The sequence below is a fragment of the Bacillus rossius genome, unplaced genomic scaffold (genome assembly GCF_032445375.1).
Source record: "Bacillus rossius redtenbacheri isolate Brsri unplaced genomic scaffold, Brsri_v3 Brsri_v3_scf412, whole genome shotgun sequence".
NCBI classification, from domain to species: domain Eukaryota; kingdom Metazoa; phylum Arthropoda; class Insecta; order Phasmatodea; family Bacillidae; genus Bacillus; species Bacillus rossius.
The window spans coordinates 18,171-36,309 of NW_026962604.1; the positions used below are offsets into that span (position 1 = coordinate 18,171).

General features: G+C 49.7%; 28 non-coding genes across 28 annotated transcripts; 14 read left to right on the forward strand and 14 right to left on the reverse strand.

Moving 5' to 3' along the window:
- Positions 1-2,420: 2,420 nt before the first annotated feature.
- Positions 2,421-2,583, reverse strand: LOC134544462 (U1 spliceosomal RNA). The gene has a single exon (XR_010077786.1). It is a non-coding gene; the product is annotated as a U1 spliceosomal RNA (small nuclear RNA).
- Positions 2,584-3,126: 543 nt separating this feature from the next.
- On the forward strand, positions 3,127-3,246 carry LOC134544487 (U5 spliceosomal RNA). Its single transcript, XR_010077810.1, has one exon. It is a non-coding gene; the product is annotated as a U5 spliceosomal RNA (small nuclear RNA).
- A 299-nt stretch (positions 3,247-3,545) lies between these two features.
- On the reverse strand, positions 3,546-3,708 carry LOC134544463 (U1 spliceosomal RNA). The gene has a single exon (XR_010077787.1). It is a non-coding gene; the product is annotated as a U1 spliceosomal RNA (small nuclear RNA).
- A 543-nt stretch (positions 3,709-4,251) lies between these two features.
- Positions 4,252-4,371, forward strand: LOC134544488 (U5 spliceosomal RNA). The gene has a single exon (XR_010077811.1). It is a non-coding gene; the product is annotated as a U5 spliceosomal RNA (small nuclear RNA).
- A 299-nt stretch (positions 4,372-4,670) lies between these two features.
- On the reverse strand, positions 4,671-4,833 carry LOC134544464 (U1 spliceosomal RNA). The gene has a single exon (XR_010077788.1). It is a non-coding gene; the product is annotated as a U1 spliceosomal RNA (small nuclear RNA).
- Positions 4,834-5,376: 543 nt separating this feature from the next.
- On the forward strand, positions 5,377-5,496 carry LOC134544489 (U5 spliceosomal RNA). The gene has a single exon (XR_010077812.1). It is a non-coding gene; the product is annotated as a U5 spliceosomal RNA (small nuclear RNA).
- A 299-nt stretch (positions 5,497-5,795) lies between these two features.
- Positions 5,796-5,958, reverse strand: LOC134544465 (U1 spliceosomal RNA). Its single transcript, XR_010077789.1, has one exon. It is a non-coding gene; the product is annotated as a U1 spliceosomal RNA (small nuclear RNA).
- Positions 5,959-6,501: 543 nt separating this feature from the next.
- Positions 6,502-6,621, forward strand: LOC134544490 (U5 spliceosomal RNA). The gene has a single exon (XR_010077813.1). It is a non-coding gene; the product is annotated as a U5 spliceosomal RNA (small nuclear RNA).
- A 300-nt stretch (positions 6,622-6,921) lies between these two features.
- LOC134544466 (U1 spliceosomal RNA) lies at positions 6,922-7,084 on the reverse strand. The gene has a single exon (XR_010077790.1). It is a non-coding gene; the product is annotated as a U1 spliceosomal RNA (small nuclear RNA).
- Positions 7,085-7,627: 543 nt separating this feature from the next.
- On the forward strand, positions 7,628-7,747 carry LOC134544491 (U5 spliceosomal RNA). Its single transcript, XR_010077814.1, has one exon. It is a non-coding gene; the product is annotated as a U5 spliceosomal RNA (small nuclear RNA).
- Positions 7,748-8,046: 299 nt separating this feature from the next.
- Positions 8,047-8,209, reverse strand: LOC134544467 (U1 spliceosomal RNA). The gene has a single exon (XR_010077791.1). It is a non-coding gene; the product is annotated as a U1 spliceosomal RNA (small nuclear RNA).
- A 543-nt stretch (positions 8,210-8,752) lies between these two features.
- On the forward strand, positions 8,753-8,872 carry LOC134544493 (U5 spliceosomal RNA). The gene has a single exon (XR_010077816.1). It is a non-coding gene; the product is annotated as a U5 spliceosomal RNA (small nuclear RNA).
- A 299-nt stretch (positions 8,873-9,171) lies between these two features.
- LOC134544468 (U1 spliceosomal RNA) lies at positions 9,172-9,334 on the reverse strand. The gene has a single exon (XR_010077792.1). It is a non-coding gene; the product is annotated as a U1 spliceosomal RNA (small nuclear RNA).
- A 543-nt stretch (positions 9,335-9,877) lies between these two features.
- LOC134544494 (U5 spliceosomal RNA) lies at positions 9,878-9,997 on the forward strand. The gene has a single exon (XR_010077817.1). It is a non-coding gene; the product is annotated as a U5 spliceosomal RNA (small nuclear RNA).
- A 300-nt stretch (positions 9,998-10,297) lies between these two features.
- Positions 10,298-10,460, reverse strand: LOC134544470 (U1 spliceosomal RNA). The gene has a single exon (XR_010077794.1). It is a non-coding gene; the product is annotated as a U1 spliceosomal RNA (small nuclear RNA).
- Positions 10,461-11,003: 543 nt separating this feature from the next.
- LOC134544495 (U5 spliceosomal RNA) lies at positions 11,004-11,123 on the forward strand. Its single transcript, XR_010077818.1, has one exon. It is a non-coding gene; the product is annotated as a U5 spliceosomal RNA (small nuclear RNA).
- Positions 11,124-11,422: 299 nt separating this feature from the next.
- LOC134544471 (U1 spliceosomal RNA) lies at positions 11,423-11,585 on the reverse strand. Its single transcript, XR_010077795.1, has one exon. It is a non-coding gene; the product is annotated as a U1 spliceosomal RNA (small nuclear RNA).
- A 543-nt stretch (positions 11,586-12,128) lies between these two features.
- Positions 12,129-12,248, forward strand: LOC134544496 (U5 spliceosomal RNA). The gene has a single exon (XR_010077819.1). It is a non-coding gene; the product is annotated as a U5 spliceosomal RNA (small nuclear RNA).
- A 299-nt stretch (positions 12,249-12,547) lies between these two features.
- Positions 12,548-12,710, reverse strand: LOC134544472 (U1 spliceosomal RNA). The gene has a single exon (XR_010077796.1). It is a non-coding gene; the product is annotated as a U1 spliceosomal RNA (small nuclear RNA).
- A 543-nt stretch (positions 12,711-13,253) lies between these two features.
- Positions 13,254-13,373, forward strand: LOC134544497 (U5 spliceosomal RNA). The gene has a single exon (XR_010077820.1). It is a non-coding gene; the product is annotated as a U5 spliceosomal RNA (small nuclear RNA).
- Positions 13,374-13,672: 299 nt separating this feature from the next.
- LOC134544473 (U1 spliceosomal RNA) lies at positions 13,673-13,835 on the reverse strand. Its single transcript, XR_010077797.1, has one exon. It is a non-coding gene; the product is annotated as a U1 spliceosomal RNA (small nuclear RNA).
- Positions 13,836-14,378: 543 nt separating this feature from the next.
- Positions 14,379-14,499, forward strand: LOC134544477 (U5 spliceosomal RNA). The gene has a single exon (XR_010077801.1). It is a non-coding gene; the product is annotated as a U5 spliceosomal RNA (small nuclear RNA).
- Positions 14,500-14,798: 299 nt separating this feature from the next.
- LOC134544474 (U1 spliceosomal RNA) lies at positions 14,799-14,961 on the reverse strand. The gene has a single exon (XR_010077798.1). It is a non-coding gene; the product is annotated as a U1 spliceosomal RNA (small nuclear RNA).
- Positions 14,962-15,504: 543 nt separating this feature from the next.
- On the forward strand, positions 15,505-15,624 carry LOC134544498 (U5 spliceosomal RNA). Its single transcript, XR_010077821.1, has one exon. It is a non-coding gene; the product is annotated as a U5 spliceosomal RNA (small nuclear RNA).
- A 299-nt stretch (positions 15,625-15,923) lies between these two features.
- Positions 15,924-16,086, reverse strand: LOC134544475 (U1 spliceosomal RNA). The gene has a single exon (XR_010077799.1). It is a non-coding gene; the product is annotated as a U1 spliceosomal RNA (small nuclear RNA).
- Positions 16,087-16,629: 543 nt separating this feature from the next.
- On the forward strand, positions 16,630-16,749 carry LOC134544499 (U5 spliceosomal RNA). Its single transcript, XR_010077822.1, has one exon. It is a non-coding gene; the product is annotated as a U5 spliceosomal RNA (small nuclear RNA).
- A 299-nt stretch (positions 16,750-17,048) lies between these two features.
- On the reverse strand, positions 17,049-17,211 carry LOC134544476 (U1 spliceosomal RNA). Its single transcript, XR_010077800.1, has one exon. It is a non-coding gene; the product is annotated as a U1 spliceosomal RNA (small nuclear RNA).
- A 542-nt stretch (positions 17,212-17,753) lies between these two features.
- On the forward strand, positions 17,754-17,873 carry LOC134544500 (U5 spliceosomal RNA). Its single transcript, XR_010077823.1, has one exon. It is a non-coding gene; the product is annotated as a U5 spliceosomal RNA (small nuclear RNA).
- Positions 17,874-18,139: the final 266 nt, after the last annotated feature.

Below are 18,139 nucleotides of genomic sequence, written 5' to 3' on the forward strand. Positions count from 1 at the left end.
CGGTCGCTGCCTATCTCGCGACCACGTTTGCCTCCGCTGACCCCCCCACCCTCTCCTCCGAGTCTTCGGACGACGGGGACACACCCCCCCCCCCTCGCACATCACGTCACTCTGCCCGTTCTTCCGGACTCTCTGCCATTCCCTCTCGCCACGCCATCGGAGGTGCGCACACTCCTCCTCCGTCTCAAGCCCCCTTCTGCCCCCGGTTCCGACTCTCTGCCTGCACCCGTCCTCCGTGCTCTTCCTCGGAAGGCGACGGTCTTCCTTACCCGCATCATCAACGCGATGTTCCTTCTCTGTCATTTCCCCACCCCTTGGAAAGTGGCCATTGTCTCACCCATACCCAAACCCGGGAAGCCCCCTTCCCTACCATCATCGTACCGCCCCATTTCTCTTCTACCCATCATCTCTAAGGTCGCAGAGCGGACCATTCTCACACGCCTTCTCCTTCACGTCAACCTCTTGCATCTTCTCCCCCATCACCAGTTCGGTTTCCGCAAACGTCACTCCACCTCCCACGCCATCGCCCGTGTGGAGGTGCTGGCTGTCCAAGGTTTCGCACGGCGCCAACACACGGGCATGGTGCTTCTGGACCTTGCCCGGGCATTTGATTCCGTGCCCCATTCACAACTCATTCACCGTCTCTCCGCCACCGACCTTCCACCTCATCTCATACGCCTCATCTGCTCGTTCCTGGGGGGTCGTACCTTCCGGGTTCGGGTGGAGGGCGAACTCTCCGACCCCCGTCACATCATGGCCGGCGTCCCCCAGGGCGCCATCCTTTCACCCCTTCTCTTCACCCTTCACATCGCCGACCTGCAACCACCACCTGGCACTCACCTGGTTCAGTACGCCGATGACACTTGCCTCCTCGCTTCCTCCGTCTCCGAGCGGATGCTCGGCGGCCGCCTGAGCCGCGGGCTCACATCACTCTCTACTCAGTTCCTCGCGCACGGCATCGGGCTGAACTGCTCGAAGACCCAATCCATTCTCTTCTCACGCATCCACCCACGCCAGGACCACCCCCCACGAGTTTCCAGCACTGCCATCCCCTGGTCACCCGAGGTCCGCTATCTGGGGGTGACCCTGGACAGTACCTTCACTTTCATCCCGCACCTTGCTTCCATGAAGACTCAATCCAGGGCGGTCTTGGCGCAGCTGGCACCGATACTGCGACCCTCATCTGGCACCCCCCTCCCGGTTCGCATCACCGCATTTCATTCCTACGTCATCCCACGCTTCACCTACGCATCCCCCGTGTGGGTTCATTCATCCCGTTTCAACCTTCGCCCCATTACCCGCACCTACTTCCTGGGGATTCGTCTCCTTCTCGGACTCCCCCGCGCCACCTCCAGGCTGACTCTCCTGGCAGACTCCGGCCTGCCCCACCTTCACCCTCTCCTTCGCTCCATGACTACTTACTTCCTACGCCGATGCCGACGCAGCGACAACCCCCTCATCCTTCAACTTGCGGAGCCGCTGCCTCCTGCACCCCACCCACGACGACCGCTCTTTTCGACTGACCACTTACGCGACGACTCCGACGACGACGCTGACGACGTCCCGGCGGCCGGTGGGCCCGGTAGATGACGACGTAGACCTCCACGTCCACCGGTAGCCTCCGCGGACCCGCCACCATAGTTCACCATCTACATCGCCACTCCGTCTTCTTCCCATCGTCATCAGCATCGCCGTTTTCTCCGCGCGGCCTCCATCAGCTGCGCGGCTCCTGGATCAGCATCTCTTCACCCCCAGCAGTCCCTCACCCCCCCTCCACCCAACAAGTAGCCGGGACCTTCAAGAACCTCCGTGTTGGCGGGGTCCAGCATCGTCATGTTCTTCATCTTTGTGTTTATGTTCTGTACAGTGTTCTTGTCAACTGCCTTGTATGTATCTTTATGTATTAAATGATGTTTTTGTGTGTGGGGCCCCTAGGGGCCCCACTTTTGAATAAAAAAAAAAAAAAAAAAAAAAAAAAAAAAAAAAAAAAAAAAAAAAAAAAAAAAAAAAAAAAAAAAAAAAAAAAAAAAAAAAAAAAAAAAAACTAAAGATTTCCGTGGAGGGGAACATTTGATGAGTCTTTAAACAATTTTTTGTTGTGCCCAGTGTTTACACACTGGGCCGGTTACCGTTAAACCACTGGGCCCGGGGGTGAGGCGGGGAGGGGGAAATCTGAAAAATCGAATTGGACAAGTATCGTTCATGGGAATTTTTTTTTTCTTTTTTCAACTATTACCATGCACAATTACGTACCTTCCTTCCGCACTTTCAAGACGGTGGGGTTGTTCGCCAAGGCACCGTAAACTTGAGACCTACGAATGCATTACATACCATACACAGATGAAAAAAAAAAAAAAAATTACACTTCACTGTACATAATTCTTAACACTACTTCACAACTACTAAGTTGAAATTTTTTCACCGGGACAGCGCGAACGCAGTCCCGACTACCAAAAATTACGCGCCCGAGTTACCCACATTTGGGGTAATCGCAGAGGTCAGCTCAACCGAAGTGCAAGGGAAGAGCCTCACCCTGGGGGAACCCCCTGCTTGATCAGGGTAGCCCCTACGCCAGGTAAGTATGCTGCGCAGTGTTTCGCTTTTCTATTTCACTTGGAGCTCGGACCACCTCATCAACGTGTTTTGAGGTTATGTACTTCTACCTCCGAAACAGCTCTTTCCCCAGACATAACACTCCCGTGCCAGTTCATCACACTACATGACAGTACACACCAACAATGCAAATACAATTTCTTCCTACAACTGCCCGTTTCTACTCGCACCTCGTTTCCTTTGTTTCTGTACCCACGGCGACGGTCGACCGCCGCGTGCATTTGGTTACCCCGTTTGCCGCGTGGCGGCACTTGGTTACACCGTTTGCCGCGTGGCGGCACTCGGGTCGTCGCGTCCGCCTCGGCAAAAAGGCGGGCACCACGGCACAGTCGAGAGGGGAACTTTTTTCCATTAGCAACATACCTAGGGTTTCACGAAATATCGAGTGCCGTGTCCCACGAGGCGATTTTCGGACGATTCGCGGCTTCAGGCTGCACGACCGTACGCTATTTTCACCATTAGTGGTGGTCCGCACATTTTTCCTATATAGTCCGGATTTTCAAAGTTTCAACCGTGCTCTGGTTTCCCTTCAAACGCATAAATCTTTCGCCTTTTACTAAAGATTTCCGTGGAGGGGAACATTTGATGAGTCTTTAAACAATTTTTTGTTGTGCCCAGTGTTTACACACTGGGCCGGTTACCGTTAAACCACTGGGCCCGGGGGTGAGGCGGGGAGGGGGAAATCTGAAAAATCGAATTGGACAAGTATCGTTCATGGGAATTTTTTTTTTCTTTTTTCAACTATTACCATGCACAATTACGTACCTTCCTTCCGCACTTTCAAGACGGTGGGGTTGTTCGCCAAGGCACCGTAAACTTGAGACCTACGAATGCATTACATACCATACACAGATGAAAAAAAAAAAAAAAATTACACTTCACTGTACATAATTCTTAACACTACTTCACAACTACTAAGTTGAAATTTTTTCACCGGGACAGCGCGAACGCAGTCCCGACTACCAAAAATTACGCGCCCGAGTTACCCACATTTGGGGTAATCGCAGAGGTCAGCTCAACCGAAGTGCAAGGGAAGAGCCTCACCCTGGGGGAACCCCCTGCTTGATCAGGGTAGCCCCTACGCCAGGTAAGTATGCTGCGCAGTGTTTCGCTTTTCTATTTCACTTGGAGCTCGGACCACCTCATCAACGTGTTTTGAGGTTATGTACTTCTACCTCCGAAACAGCTCTTTCCCCAGACATAACACTCCCGTGCCAGTTCATCACACTACATGACAGTACACACCAACAATGCAAATACAATTTCTTCCTACAACTGCCCGTTTCTACTCGCACCTCGTTTCCTTTGTTTCTGTACCCACGGCGACGGTCGACCGCCGCGTGCATTTGGTTACCCCGTTTGCCGCGTGGCGGCACTTGGTTACACCGTTTGCCGCGTGGCGGCACTCGGGTCGTCGCGTCCGCCTCGGCAAAAAGGCGGGCACCACGGCACAGTCGAGAGGGGAACTTTTTTCCATTAGCAACATACCTAGGGTTTCACGAAATATCGAGTGCCGTGTCCCACGAGGCGATTTTCGGACGATTCGCGGCTTCAGGCTGCACGACCGTACGCTATTTTCACCATTAGTGGTGGTCCGCACATTTTTCCTATATAGTCCGGATTTTCAAAGTTTCAACCGTGCTCTGGTTTCCCTTCAAACGCATAAATCTTTCGCCTTTTACTAAAGATTTCCGTGGAGGGGAACATTTGATGAGTCTTTAAACAATTTTTTGTTGTGCCCAGTGTTTACACACTGGGCCGGTTACCGTTAAACCACTGGGCCCGGGGGTGAGGCGGGGAGGGGGAAATCTGAAAAATCGAATTGGACAAGTATCGTTCATGGGAATTTTTTTTTTCTTTTTTCAACTATTACCATGCACAATTACGTACCTTCCTTCCGCACTTTCAAGACGGTGGGGTTGTTCGCCAAGGCACCGTAAACTTGAGACCTACGAATGCATTACATACCATACACAGATGAAAAAAAAAAAAAAAATTACACTTCACTGTACATAATTCTTAACACTACTTCACAACTACTAAGTTGAAATTTTTTCACCGGGACAGCGCGAACGCAGTCCCGACTACCAAAAATTACGCGCCCGAGTTACCCACATTTGGGGTAATCGCAGAGGTCAGCTCAACCGAAGTGCAAGGGAAGAGCCTCACCCTGGGGGAACCCCCTGCTTGATCAGGGTAGCCCCTACGCCAGGTAAGTATGCTGCGCAGTGTTTCGCTTTTCTATTTCACTTGGAGCTCGGACCACCTCATCAACGTGTTTTGAGGTTATGTACTTCTACCTCCGAAACAGCTCTTTCCCCAGACATAACACTCCCGTGCCAGTTCATCACACTACATGACAGTACACACCAACAATGCAAATACAATTTCTTCCTACAACTGCCCGTTTCTACTCGCACCTCGTTTCCTTTGTTTCTGTACCCACGGCGACGGTCGACCGCCGCGTGCATTTGGTTACCCCGTTTGCCGCGTGGCGGCACTTGGTTACACCGTTTGCCGCGTGGCGGCACTCGGGTCGTCGCGTCCGCCTCGGCAAAAAGGCGGGCACCACGGCACAGTCGAGAGGGGAACTTTTTTCCATTAGCAACATACCTAGGGTTTCACGAAATATCGAGTGCCGTGTCCCACGAGGCGATTTTCGGACGATTCGCGGCTTCAGGCTGCACGACCGTACGCTATTTTCACCATTAGTGGTGGTCCGCACATTTTTCCTATATAGTCCGGATTTTCAAAGTTTCAACCGTGCTCTGGTTTCCCTTCAAACGCATAAATCTTTCGCCTTTTACTAAAGATTTCCGTGGAGGGGAACATTTGATGAGTCTTTAAACAATTTTTTGTTGTGCCCAGTGTTTACACACTGGGCCGGTTACCGTTAAACCACTGGGCCCGGGGGTGAGGCGGGGAGGGGGAAATCTGAAAAATCGAATTGGACAAGTATCGTTCATGGGAATTTTTTTTTTCTTTTTTCAACTATTACCATGCACAATTACGTACCTTCCTTCCGCACTTTCAAGACGGTGGGGTTGTTCGCCAAGGCACCGTAAACTTGAGACCTACGAATGCATTACATACCATACACAGATGAAAAAAAAAAAAAAAATTACACTTCACTGTACATAATTCTTAACACTACTTCACAACTACTAAGTTGAAATTTTTTCACCGGGACAGCGCGAACGCAGTCCCGACTACCAAAAATTACGCGCCCGAGTTACCCACATTTGGGGTAATCGCAGAGGTCAGCTCAACCGAAGTGCAAGGGAAGAGCCTCACCCTGGGGGAACCCCCTGCTTGATCAGGGTAGCCCCTACGCCAGGTAAGTATGCTGCGCAGTGTTTCGCTTTTCTATTTCACTTGGAGCTCGGACCACCTCATCAACGTGTTTTGAGGTTATGTACTTCTACCTCCGAAACAGCTCTTTCCCCAGACATAACACTCCCGTGCCAGTTCATCACACTACATGACAGTACACACCAACAATGCAAATACAATTTCTTCCTACAACTGCCCGTTTCTACTCGCACCTCGTTTCCTTTGTTTCTGTACCCACGGCGACGGTCGACCGCCGCGTGCATTTGGTTACCCCGTTTGCCGCGTGGCGGCACTTGGTTACACCGTTTGCCGCGTGGCGGCACTCGGGTCGTCGCGTCCGCCTCGGCAAAAAGGCGGGCACCACGGCACAGTCGAGAGGGGAACTTTTTTCCATTAGCAACATACCTAGGGTTTCACGAAATATCGAGTGCCGTGTCCCACGAGGCGATTTTCGGACGATTCGCGGCTTCAGGCTGCACGACCGTACGCTATTTTCACCATTAGTGGTGGTCCGCACATTTTTCCTATATAGTCCGGATTTTCAAAGTTTCAACCGTGCTCTGGTTTCCCTTCAAACGCATAAATCTTTCGCCTTTTACTAAAGATTTCCGTGGAGGGGAACATTTGATGAGTCTTTAAACAATTTTTTGTTGTGCCCAGTGTTTACACACTGGGCCGGTTACCGTTAAACCACTGGGCCCGGGGGTGAGGCGGGGAGGGGGAAATCTGAAAAATCGAATTGGACAAGTATCGTTCATGGGAATTTTTTTTTTCTTTTTTCAACTATTACCATGCACAATTACGTACCTTCCTTCCGCACTTTCAAGACGGTGGGGTTGTTCGCCAAGGCACCGTAAACTTGAGACCTACGAATGCATTACATACCATACACAGATGAAAAAAAAAAAAAAAAATTACACTTCACTGTACATAATTCTTAACACTACTTCACAACTACTAAGTTGAAATTTTTTCACCGGGACAGCGCGAACGCAGTCCCGACTACCAAAAATTACGCGCCCGAGTTACCCACATTTGGGGTAATCGCAGAGGTCAGCTCAACCGAAGTGCAAGGGAAGAGCCTCACCCTGGGGGAACCCCCTGCTTGATCAGGGTAGCCCCTACGCCAGGTAAGTATGCTGCGCAGTGTTTCGCTTTTCTATTTCACTTGGAGCTCGGACCACCTCATCAACGTGTTTTGAGGTTATGTACTTCTACCTCCGAAACAGCTCTTTCCCCAGACATAACACTCCCGTGCCAGTTCATCACACTACATGACAGTACACACCAACAATGCAAATACAATTTCTTCCTACAACTGCCCGTTTCTACTCGCACCTCGTTTCCTTTGTTTCTGTACCCACGGCGACGGTCGACCGCCGCGTGCATTTGGTTACCCCGTTTGCCGCGTGGCGGCACTTGGTTACACCGTTTGCCGCGTGGCGGCACTCGGGTCGTCGCGTCCGCCTCGGCAAAAAGGCGGGCACCACGGCACAGTCGAGAGGGGAACTTTTTTCCATTAGCAACATACCTAGGGTTTCACGAAATATCGAGTGCCGTGTCCCACGAGGCGATTTTCGGACGATTCGCGGCTTCAGGCTGCACGACCGTACGCTATTTTCACCATTAGTGGTGGTCCGCACATTTTTCCTATATAGTCCGGATTTTCAAAGTTTCAACCGTGCTCTGGTTTCCCTTCAAACGCATAAATCTTTCGCCTTTTACTAAAGATTTCCGTGGAGGGGAACATTTGATGAGTCTTTAAACAATTTTTTGTTGTGCCCAGTGTTTACACACTGGGCCGGTTACCGTTAAACCACTGGGCCCGGGGGTGAGGCGGGGAGGGGGAAATCTGAAAAATCGAATTGGACAAGTATCGTTCATGGGAATTTTTTTTTTCTTTTTTCAACTATTACCATGCACAATTACGTACCTTCCTTCCGCACTTTCAAGACGGTGGGGTTGTTCGCCAAGGCACCGTAAACTTGAGACCTACGAATGCATTACATACCATACACAGATGAAAAAAAAAAAAAAAATTACACTTCACTGTACATAATTCTTAACACTACTTCACAACTACTAAGTTGAAATTTTTTCACCGGGACAGCGCGAACGCAGTCCCGACTACCAAAAATTACGCGCCCGAGTTACCCACATTTGGGGTAATCGCAGAGGTCAGCTCAACCGAAGTGCAAGGGAAGAGCCTCACCCTGGGGGAACCCCCTGCTTGATCAGGGTAGCCCCTACGCCAGGTAAGTATGCTGCGCAGTGTTTCGCTTTTCTATTTCACTTGGAGCTCGGACCACCTCATCAACGTGTTTTGAGGTTATGTACTTCTACCTCCGAAACAGCTCTTTCCCCAGACATAACACTCCCGTGCCAGTTCATCACACTACATGACAGTACACACCAACAATGCAAATACAATTTCTTCCTACAACTGCCCGTTTCTACTCGCACCTCGTTTCCTTTGTTTCTGTACCCACGGCGACGGTCGACCGCCGCGTGCATTTGGTTACCCCGTTTGCCGCGTGGCGGCACTTGGTTACACCGTTTGCCGCGTGGCGGCACTCGGGTCGTCGCGTCCGCCTCGGCAAAAAGGCGGGCACCACGGCACAGTCGAGAGGGGAACTTTTTTCCATTAGCAACATACCTAGGGTTTCACGAAATATCGAGTGCCGTGTCCCACGAGGCGATTTTCGGACGATTCGCGGCTTCAGGCTGCACGACCGTACGCTATTTTCACCATTAGTGGTGGTCCGCACATTTTTCCTATATAGTCCGGATTTTCAAAGTTTCAACCGTGCTCTGGTTTCCCTTCAAACGCATAAATCTTTCGCCTTTTACTAAAGATTTCCGTGGAGGGGAACATTTGATGAGTCTTTAAACAATTTTTTGTTGTGCCCAGTGTTTACACACTGGGCCGGTTACCGTTAAACCACTGGGCCCGGGGGTGAGGCGGGGAGGGGGAAATCTGAAAAATCGAATTGGACAAGTATCGTTCATGGGAATTTTTTTTTTCTTTTTTCAACTATTACCATGCACAATTACGTACCTTCCTTCCGCACTTTCAAGACGGTGGGGTTGTTCGCCAAGGCACCGTAAACTTGAGACCTACGAATGCATTACATACCATACACAGATGAAAAAAAAAAAAAAAATTACACTTCACTGTACATAATTCTTAACACTACTTCACAACTACTAAGTTGAAATTTTTTCACCGGGACAGCGCGAACGCAGTCCCGACTACCAAAAATTACGCGCCCGAGTTACCCACATTTGGGGTAATCGCAGAGGTCAGCTCAACCGAAGTGCAAGGGAAGAGCCTCACCCTGGGGGAACCCCCTGCTTGATCAGGGTAGCCCCTACGCCAGGTAAGTATGCTGCGCAGTGTTTCGCTTTTCTATTTCACTTGGAGCTCGGACCACCTCATCAACGTGTTTTGAGGTTATGTACTTCTACCTCCGAAACAGCTCTTTCCCCAGACATAACACTCCCGTGCCAGTTCATCACACTACATGACAGTACACACCAACAATGCAAATACAATTTCTTCCTACAACTGCCCGTTTCTACTCGCACCTCGTTTCCTTTGTTTCTGTACCCACGGCGACGGTCGACCGCCGCGTGCATTTGGTTACCCCGTTTGCCGCGTGGCGGCACTTGGTTACACCGTTTGCCGCGTGGCGGCACTCGGGTCGTCGCGTCCGCCTCGGCAAAAAGGCGGGCACCACGGCACAGTCGAGAGGGGAACTTTTTTCCATTAGCAACATACCTAGGGTTTCACGAAATATCGAGTGCCGTGTCCCACGAGGCGATTTTCGGACGATTCGCGGCTTCAGGCTGCACGACCGTACGCTATTTTCACCATTAGTGGTGGTCCGCACATTTTTCCTATATAGTCCGGATTTTCAAAGTTTCAACCGTGCTCTGGTTTCCCTTCAAACGCATAAATCTTTCGCCTTTTACTAAAGATTTCCGTGGAGGGGAACATTTGATGAGTCTTTAAACAATTTTTTGTTGTGCCCAGTGTTTACACACTGGGCCGGTTACCGTTAAACCACTGGGCCCGGGGGTGAGGCGGGGAGGGGGAAATCTGAAAAATCGAATTGGACAAGTATCGTTCATGGGAATTTTTTTTTTCTTTTTTCAACTATTACCATGCACAATTACGTACCTTCCTTCCGCACTTTCAAGACGGTGGGGTTGTTCGCCAAGGCACCGTAAACTTGAGACCTACGAATGCATTACATACCATACACAGATGAAAAAAAAAAAAAAAAATTACACTTCACTGTACATAATTCTTAACACTACTTCACAACTACTAAGTTGAAATTTTTTCACCGGGACAGCGCGAACGCAGTCCCGACTACCAAAAATTACGCGCCCGAGTTACCCACATTTGGGGTAATCGCAGAGGTCAGCTCAACCGAAGTGCAAGGGAAGAGCCTCACCCTGGGGGAACCCCCTGCTTGATCAGGGTAGCCCCTACGCCAGGTAAGTATGCTGCGCAGTGTTTCGCTTTTCTATTTCACTTGGAGCTCGGACCACCTCATCAACGTGTTTTGAGGTTATGTACTTCTACCTCCGAAACAGCTCTTTCCCCAGACATAACACTCCCGTGCCAGTTCATCACACTACATGACAGTACACACCAACAATGCAAATACAATTTCTTCCTACAACTGCCCGTTTCTACTCGCACCTCGTTTCCTTTGTTTCTGTACCCACGGCGACGGTCGACCGCCGCGTGCATTTGGTTACCCCGTTTGCCGCGTGGCGGCACTTGGTTACACCGTTTGCCGCGTGGCGGCACTCGGGTCGTCGCGTCCGCCTCGGCAAAAAGGCGGGCACCACGGCACAGTCGAGAGGGGAACTTTTTTCCATTAGCAACATACCTAGGGTTTCACGAAATATCGAGTGCCGTGTCCCACGAGGCGATTTTCGGACGATTCGCGGCTTCAGGCTGCACGACCGTACGCTATTTTCACCATTAGTGGTGGTCCGCACATTTTTCCTATATAGTCCGGATTTTCAAAGTTTCAACCGTGCTCTGGTTTCCCTTCAAACGCATAAATCTTTCGCCTTTTACTAAAGATTTCCGTGGAGGGGAACATTTGATGAGTCTTTAAACAATTTTTTGTTGTGCCCAGTGTTTACACACTGGGCCGGTTACCGTTAAACCACTGGGCCCGGGGGTGAGGCGGGGAGGGGGAAATCTGAAAAATCGAATTGGACAAGTATCGTTCATGGGAATTTTTTTTTTCTTTTTTCAACTATTACCATGCACAATTACGTACCTTCCTTCCGCACTTTCAAGACGGTGGGGTTGTTCGCCAAGGCACCGTAAACTTGAGACCTACGAATGCATTACATACCATACACAGATGAAAAAAAAAAAAAAAATTACACTTCACTGTACATAATTCTTAACACTACTTCACAACTACTAAGTTGAAATTTTTTCACCGGGACAGCGCGAACGCAGTCCCGACTACCAAAAATTACGCGCCCGAGTTACCCACATTTGGGGTAATCGCAGAGGTCAGCTCAACCGAAGTGCAAGGGAAGAGCCTCACCCTGGGGGAACCCCCTGCTTGATCAGGGTAGCCCCTACGCCAGGTAAGTATGCTGCGCAGTGTTTCGCTTTTCTATTTCACTTGGAGCTCGGACCACCTCATCAACGTGTTTTGAGGTTATGTACTTCTACCTCCGAAACAGCTCTTTCCCCAGACATAACACTCCCGTGCCAGTTCATCACACTACATGACAGTACACACCAACAATGCAAATACAATTTCTTCCTACAACTGCCCGTTTCTACTCGCACCTCGTTTCCTTTGTTTCTGTACCCACGGCGACGGTCGACCGCCGCGTGCATTTGGTTACCCCGTTTGCCGCGTGGCGGCACTTGGTTACACCGTTTGCCGCGTGGCGGCACTCGGGTCGTCGCGTCCGCCTCGGCAAAAAGGCGGGCACCACGGCACAGTCGAGAGGGGAACTTTTTTCCATTAGCAACATACCTAGGGTTTCACGAAATATCGAGTGCCGTGTCCCACGAGGCGATTTTCGGACGATTCGCGGCTTCAGGCTGCACGACCGTACGCTATTTTCACCATTAGTGGTGGTCCGCACATTTTTCCTATATAGTCCGGATTTTCAAAGTTTCAACCGTGCTCTGGTTTCCCTTCAAACGCATAAATCTTTCGCCTTTTACTAAAGATTTCCGTGGAGGGGAACATTTGATGAGTCTTTAAACAATTTTTTGTTGTGCCCAGTGTTTACACACTGGGCCGGTTACCGTTAAACCACTGGGCCCGGGGGTGAGGCGGGGAGGGGGAAATCTGAAAAATCGAATTGGACAAGTATCGTTCATGGGAATTTTTTTTTTCTTTTTTCAACTATTACCATGCACAATTACGTACCTTCCTTCCGCACTTTCAAGACGGTGGGGTTGTTCGCCAAGGCACCGTAAACTTGAGACCTACGAATGCATTACATACCATACACAGATGAAAAAAAAAAAAAAAATTACACTTCACTGTACATAATTCTTAACACTACTTCACAACTACTAAGTTGAAATTTTTTCACCGGGACAGCGCGAACGCAGTCCCGACTACCAAAAATTACGCGCCCGAGTTACCCACATTTGGGGTAATCGCAGAGGTCAGCTCAACCGAAGTGCAAGGGAAGAGCCTCACCCTGGGGGAACCCCCTGCTTGATCAGGGTAGCCCCTACGCCAGGTAAGTATGCTGCGCAGTGTTTCGCTTTTCTATTTCACTTGGAGCTCGGACCACCTCATCAACGTGTTTTGAGGTTATGTACTTCTACCTCCGAAACAGCTCTTTCCCCAGACATAACACTCCCGTGCCAGTTCATCACACTACATGACAGTACACACCAACAATGCAAATACAATTTCTTCCTACAACTGCCCGTTTCTACTCGCACCTCGTTTCCTTTGTTTCTGTACCCACGGCGACGGTCGACCGCCGCGTGCATTTGGTTACCCCGTTTGCCGCGTGGCGGCACTTGGTTACACCGTTTGCCGCGTGGCGGCACTCGGGTCGTCGCGTCCGCCTCGGCAAAAAGGCGGGCACCACGGCACAGTCGAGAGGGGAACTTTTTTCCATTAGCAACATACCTAGGGTTTCACGAAATATCGAGTGCCGTGTCCCACGAGGCGATTTTCGGACGATTCGCGGCTTCAGGCTGCACGACCGTACGCTATTTTCACCATTAGTGGTGGTCCGCACATTTTTCCTATATAGTCCGGATTTTCAAAGTTTCAACCGTGCTCTGGTTTCCCTTCAAACGCATAAATCTTTCGCCTTTTACTAAAGATTTCCGTGGAGGGGAACATTTGATGAGTCTTTAAACAATTTTTTGTTGTGCCCAGTGTTTACACACTGGGCCGGTTACCGTTAAACCACTGGGCCCGGGGGTGAGGCGGGGAGGGGGAAATCTGAAAAATCGAATTGGACAAGTATCGTTCATGGGAATTTTTTTTTTCTTTTTTCAACTATTACCATGCACAATTACGTACCTTCCTTCCGCACTTTCAAGACGGTGGGGTTGTTCGCCAAGGCACCGTAAACTTGAGACCTACGAATGCATTACATACCATACACAGATGAAAAAAAAAAAAAAAATTACACTTCACTGTACATAATTCTTAACACTACTTCACAACTACTAAGTTGAAATTTTTTCACCGGGACAGCGCGAACGCAGTCCCGACTACCAAAAATTACGCGCCCGAGTTACCCACATTTGGGGTAATCGCAGAGGTCAGCTCAACCGAAGTGCAAGGGAAGAGCCTCACCCTGGGGGAACCCCCTGCTTGATCAGGGTAGCCCCTACGCCAGGTAAGTATGCTGCGCAGTGTTTCGCTTTTCTATTTCACTTGGAGCTCGGACCACCTCATCAACGTGTTTTGAGGTTATGTACTTCTACCTCCGAAACAGCTCTTTCCCCAGACATAACACTCCCGTGCCAGTTCATCACACTACATGACAGTACACACCAACAATGCAAATACAATTTCTTCCTACAACTGCCCGTTTCTACTCGCACCTCGTTTCCTTTGTTTCTGTACCCACGGCGACGGTCGACCGCCGCGTGCATTTGGTTACCCCGTTTGCCGCGTGGCGGCACTTGGTTACACCGTTTGCCGCGTGGCGGCACTCGGGTCGTCGCGTCCGCCTCGGCAAAAAGGCGGGCACCACGGCACAGTCGAGAGGGGAACTTTTTTCCATTAGCAACATACCTAGGGTTTCACGAAATATCGAGTGCCGTGTCCCACGAGGCGATTTTCGGACGATTCGCGGCTTCAGGCTGCACGACCGTACGCTATTTTCACCATTAGTGGTGGTCCGCACATTTTTCCTATATAGTCCGGATTTTCAAAGTTTCAACCGTGCTCTGGTTTCCCTTCAAACGCATAAATCTTTCGCCTTTTACTAAAGATTTCCGTGGAGGGGAACATTTGATGAGTCTTTAAACAATTTTTTGTTGTGCCCAGTGTTTTACACACTGGGCCGGTTACCGTTAAACCACTGGGCCCGGGGGTGAGGCGGGGAGGGGGAAATCTGAAAAATCGAATTGGACAAGTATCGTTCATGGGAATTTTTTTTTTCTTTTTTCAACTATTACCATGCACAATTACGTACCTTCCTTCCGCACTTTCAAGACGGTGGGGTTGTTCGCCAAGGCACCGTAAACTTGAGACCTACGAATGCATTACATACCATACACAGATGAAAAAAAAAAAAAAAATTACACTTCACTGTACATAATTCTTAACACTACTTCACAACTACTAAGTTGAAATTTTTTCACCGGGACAGCGCGAACGCAGTCCCGACTACCAAAAATTACGCGCCCGAGTTACCCACATTTGGGGTAATCGCAGAGGTCAGCTCAACCGAAGTGCAAGGGAAGAGCCTCACCCTGGGGGAACCCCCTGCTTGATCAGGGTAGCCCCTACGCCAGGTAAGTATGCTGCGCAGTGTTTCGCTTTTCTATTTCACTTGGAGCTCGGACCACCTCATCAACGTGTTTTGAGGTTATGTACTTCTACCTCCGAAACAGCTCTTTCCCCAGACATAACACTCCCGTGCCAGTTCATCACACTACATGACAGTACACACCAACAATGCAAATACAATTTCTTCCTACAACTGCCCGTTTCTACTCGCACCTCGTTTCCTTTGTTTCTGTACCCACGGCGACGGTCGACCGCCGCGTGCATTTGGTTACCCCGTTTGCCGCGTGGCGGCACTTGGTTACACCGTTTGCCGCGTGGCGGCACTCGGGTCGTCGCGTCCGCCTCGGCAAAAAGGCGGGCACCACGGCACAGTCGAGAGGGGAACTTTTTTCCATTAGCAACATACCTAGGGTTTCACGAAATATCGAGTGCCGTGTCCCACGAGGCGATTTTCGGACGATTCGCGGCTTCAGGCTGCACGACCGTACGCTATTTTCACCATTAGTGGTGGTCCGCACATTTTTCCTATATAGTCCGGATTTTCAAAGTTTCAACCGTGCTCTGGTTTCCCTTCAAACGCATAAATCTTTCGCCTTTTACTAAAGATTTCCGTGGAGGGGAACATTTGATGAGTCTTTAAACAATTTTTTGTTGTGCCCAGTGTTTACACACTGGGCCGGTTACCGTTAAACCACTGGGCCCGGGGGTGAGGCGGGGAGGGGGAAATCTGAAAAATCGAATTGGACAAGTATCGTTCATGGGAATTTTTTTTTTCTTTTTTCAACTATTACCATGCACAATTACGTACCTTCCTTCCGCACTTTCAAGACGGTGGGGTTGTTCGCCAAGGCACCGTAAACTTGAGACCTACGAATGCATTACATACCATACACAGATGAAAAAAAAAAAAAAAATTACACTTCACTGTACATAATTCTTAACACTACTTCACAACTACTAAGTTGAAATTTTTTCACCGGGACAGCGCGAACGCAGTCCCGACTACCAAAAATTACGCGCCCGAGTTACCCACATTTGGGGTAATCGCAGAGGTCAGCTCAACCGAAGTGCAAGGGAAGAGCCTCACCCTGGGGGAACCCCCTGCTTGATCAGGGTAGCCCCTACGCCAGGTAAGTATGCTGCGCAGTGTTTCGCTTTTCTATTTCACTTGGAGCTCGGACCACCTCATCAACGTGTTTTGAGGTTATGTACTTCTACCTCCGAAACAGCTCTTTCCCCAGACATAACACTCCCGTGCCAGTTCATCACACTACATGACAGTACACACCAACAATGCAAATACAATTTCTTCCTACAACTGCCCGTTTCTACTCGCACCTCGTTTCCTTTGTTTCTGTACCCACGGCGACGGTCGACCGCCGCGTGCATTTGGTTACCCCGTTTGCCGCGTGGCGGCACTTGGTTACACCGTTTGCCGCGTGGCGGCACTCGGGTCGTCGCGTCCGCCTCGGCAAAAAGGCGGGCACCACGGCACAGTCGAGAGGGGAACTTTTTTCCATTAGCAACATACCTAGGGTTTCACGAAATATCGAGTGCCGTGTCCCACGAGGCGATTTTCGGACGATTCGCGGCTTCAGGCTGCACGACCGTACGCTATTTTCACCATTAGTGGTGGTCCGCACATTTTTCCTATATAGTCCGGATTTTCAAAGTTTCAACCGTGCTCTGGTTTCCCTTCAAACGCATAAATCTTTCGCCTTTTACTAAAGATTTCCGTGGAGGGGAACATTTGATGAGTCTTTAAACAATTTTTTGTTGTGCCCAGTGTTTACACACTGGGCCGGTTACCGTTAAACCACTGGGCCCGGGGGTGAGGCGGGGAGGGGGAAATCTGAAAAATCGAATTGGACAAGTATCGTTCATGGGAATTTTTTTTTTCTTTTTTCAACTATTACCATGCACAATTACGTACCTTCCTTCCGCACTTTCAAGACGGTGGGGTTGTTCGCCAAGGCACCGTAAACTTGAGACCTACGAATGCATTACATACCATACACAGATGAAAAAAAAAAAAAAAATTACACTTCACTGTACATAATTCTTAACACTACTTCACAACTACTAAGTTGAAATTTTTTCACCGGGACAGCGCGAACGCAGTCCCGACTACCAAAAATTACGCGCCCGAGTTACCCACATTTGGGGTAATCGCAGAGGTCAGCTCAACCGAAGTGCAAGGGAAGAGCCTCACCCTGGGGGAACCCCCTGCTTGATCAGGGTAGCCCCTACGCCAGGTAAGTATGCTGCGCAGTGTTTCGCTTTTCTATTTCACTTGGAGCTCGGACCACCTCATCAACGTGTTTTGAGGTTATGTACTTCTACCTCCGAAACAGCTCTTTCCCCAGACATAACACTCCCGTGCCAGTTCATCACACTACATGACAGTACACACCAACAATGCAAATACAATTTCTTCTACAACTGCCCGTTTCTACTCGCACCTCGTTTCCTTTGTTTCTGTACCCACGGCGACGGTCGACCGCCGCGTGCATTTGGTTACCCCGTTTGCCGCGTGGCGGCACTTGGTTACACCGTTTGCCGCGTGGCGGCACTCGGGTCGTCGCGTCCGCCTCGGCAAAAAGGCGGGCACCACGGCACAGTCGAGAGGGGAACTTTTTTCCATTAGCAACATACCTAGGGTTTCACGAAATATCGAGTGCCGTGTCCCACGAGGCGATTTTCGGACGATTCGCGGCTTCAGGCTGCACGACCGTACGCTATTTTCACCATTAGTGGTGGTCCGCACATTTTTCCTATATAGTCCGGATTTTCAAAGTTTCAACCGTGCTCTGGTTTCCCTTCAAACGCATAAATCTTTCGCCTTTTACTAAAGATTTCCGTGGAGGGGAACATTTGATGAGTCTTTAAACAATTTTTTGTTGTGCCCAGTGTTTACACACTGGGCCGGTTACCGTTAAACCACTGGGCCCGGGGGTGAGGCGGGGAGGGGGAAATCTGAAAAATCGAATTGGACAAGTATCGTTCATGGGAATTTTTTTTTTCTTTTTTCAACTATTACCATGCACAATTACGTACCTTCCTTCCGCACTTTCAAGACGGTGGGGTTGTTCGCCAAGGCACCGTAAACTTGAGACCTACGAATGCATTACATACCATACACAGATGAAAAAAAAAAAAAAAATTACACTTCACTGTACATAATTCTTAAC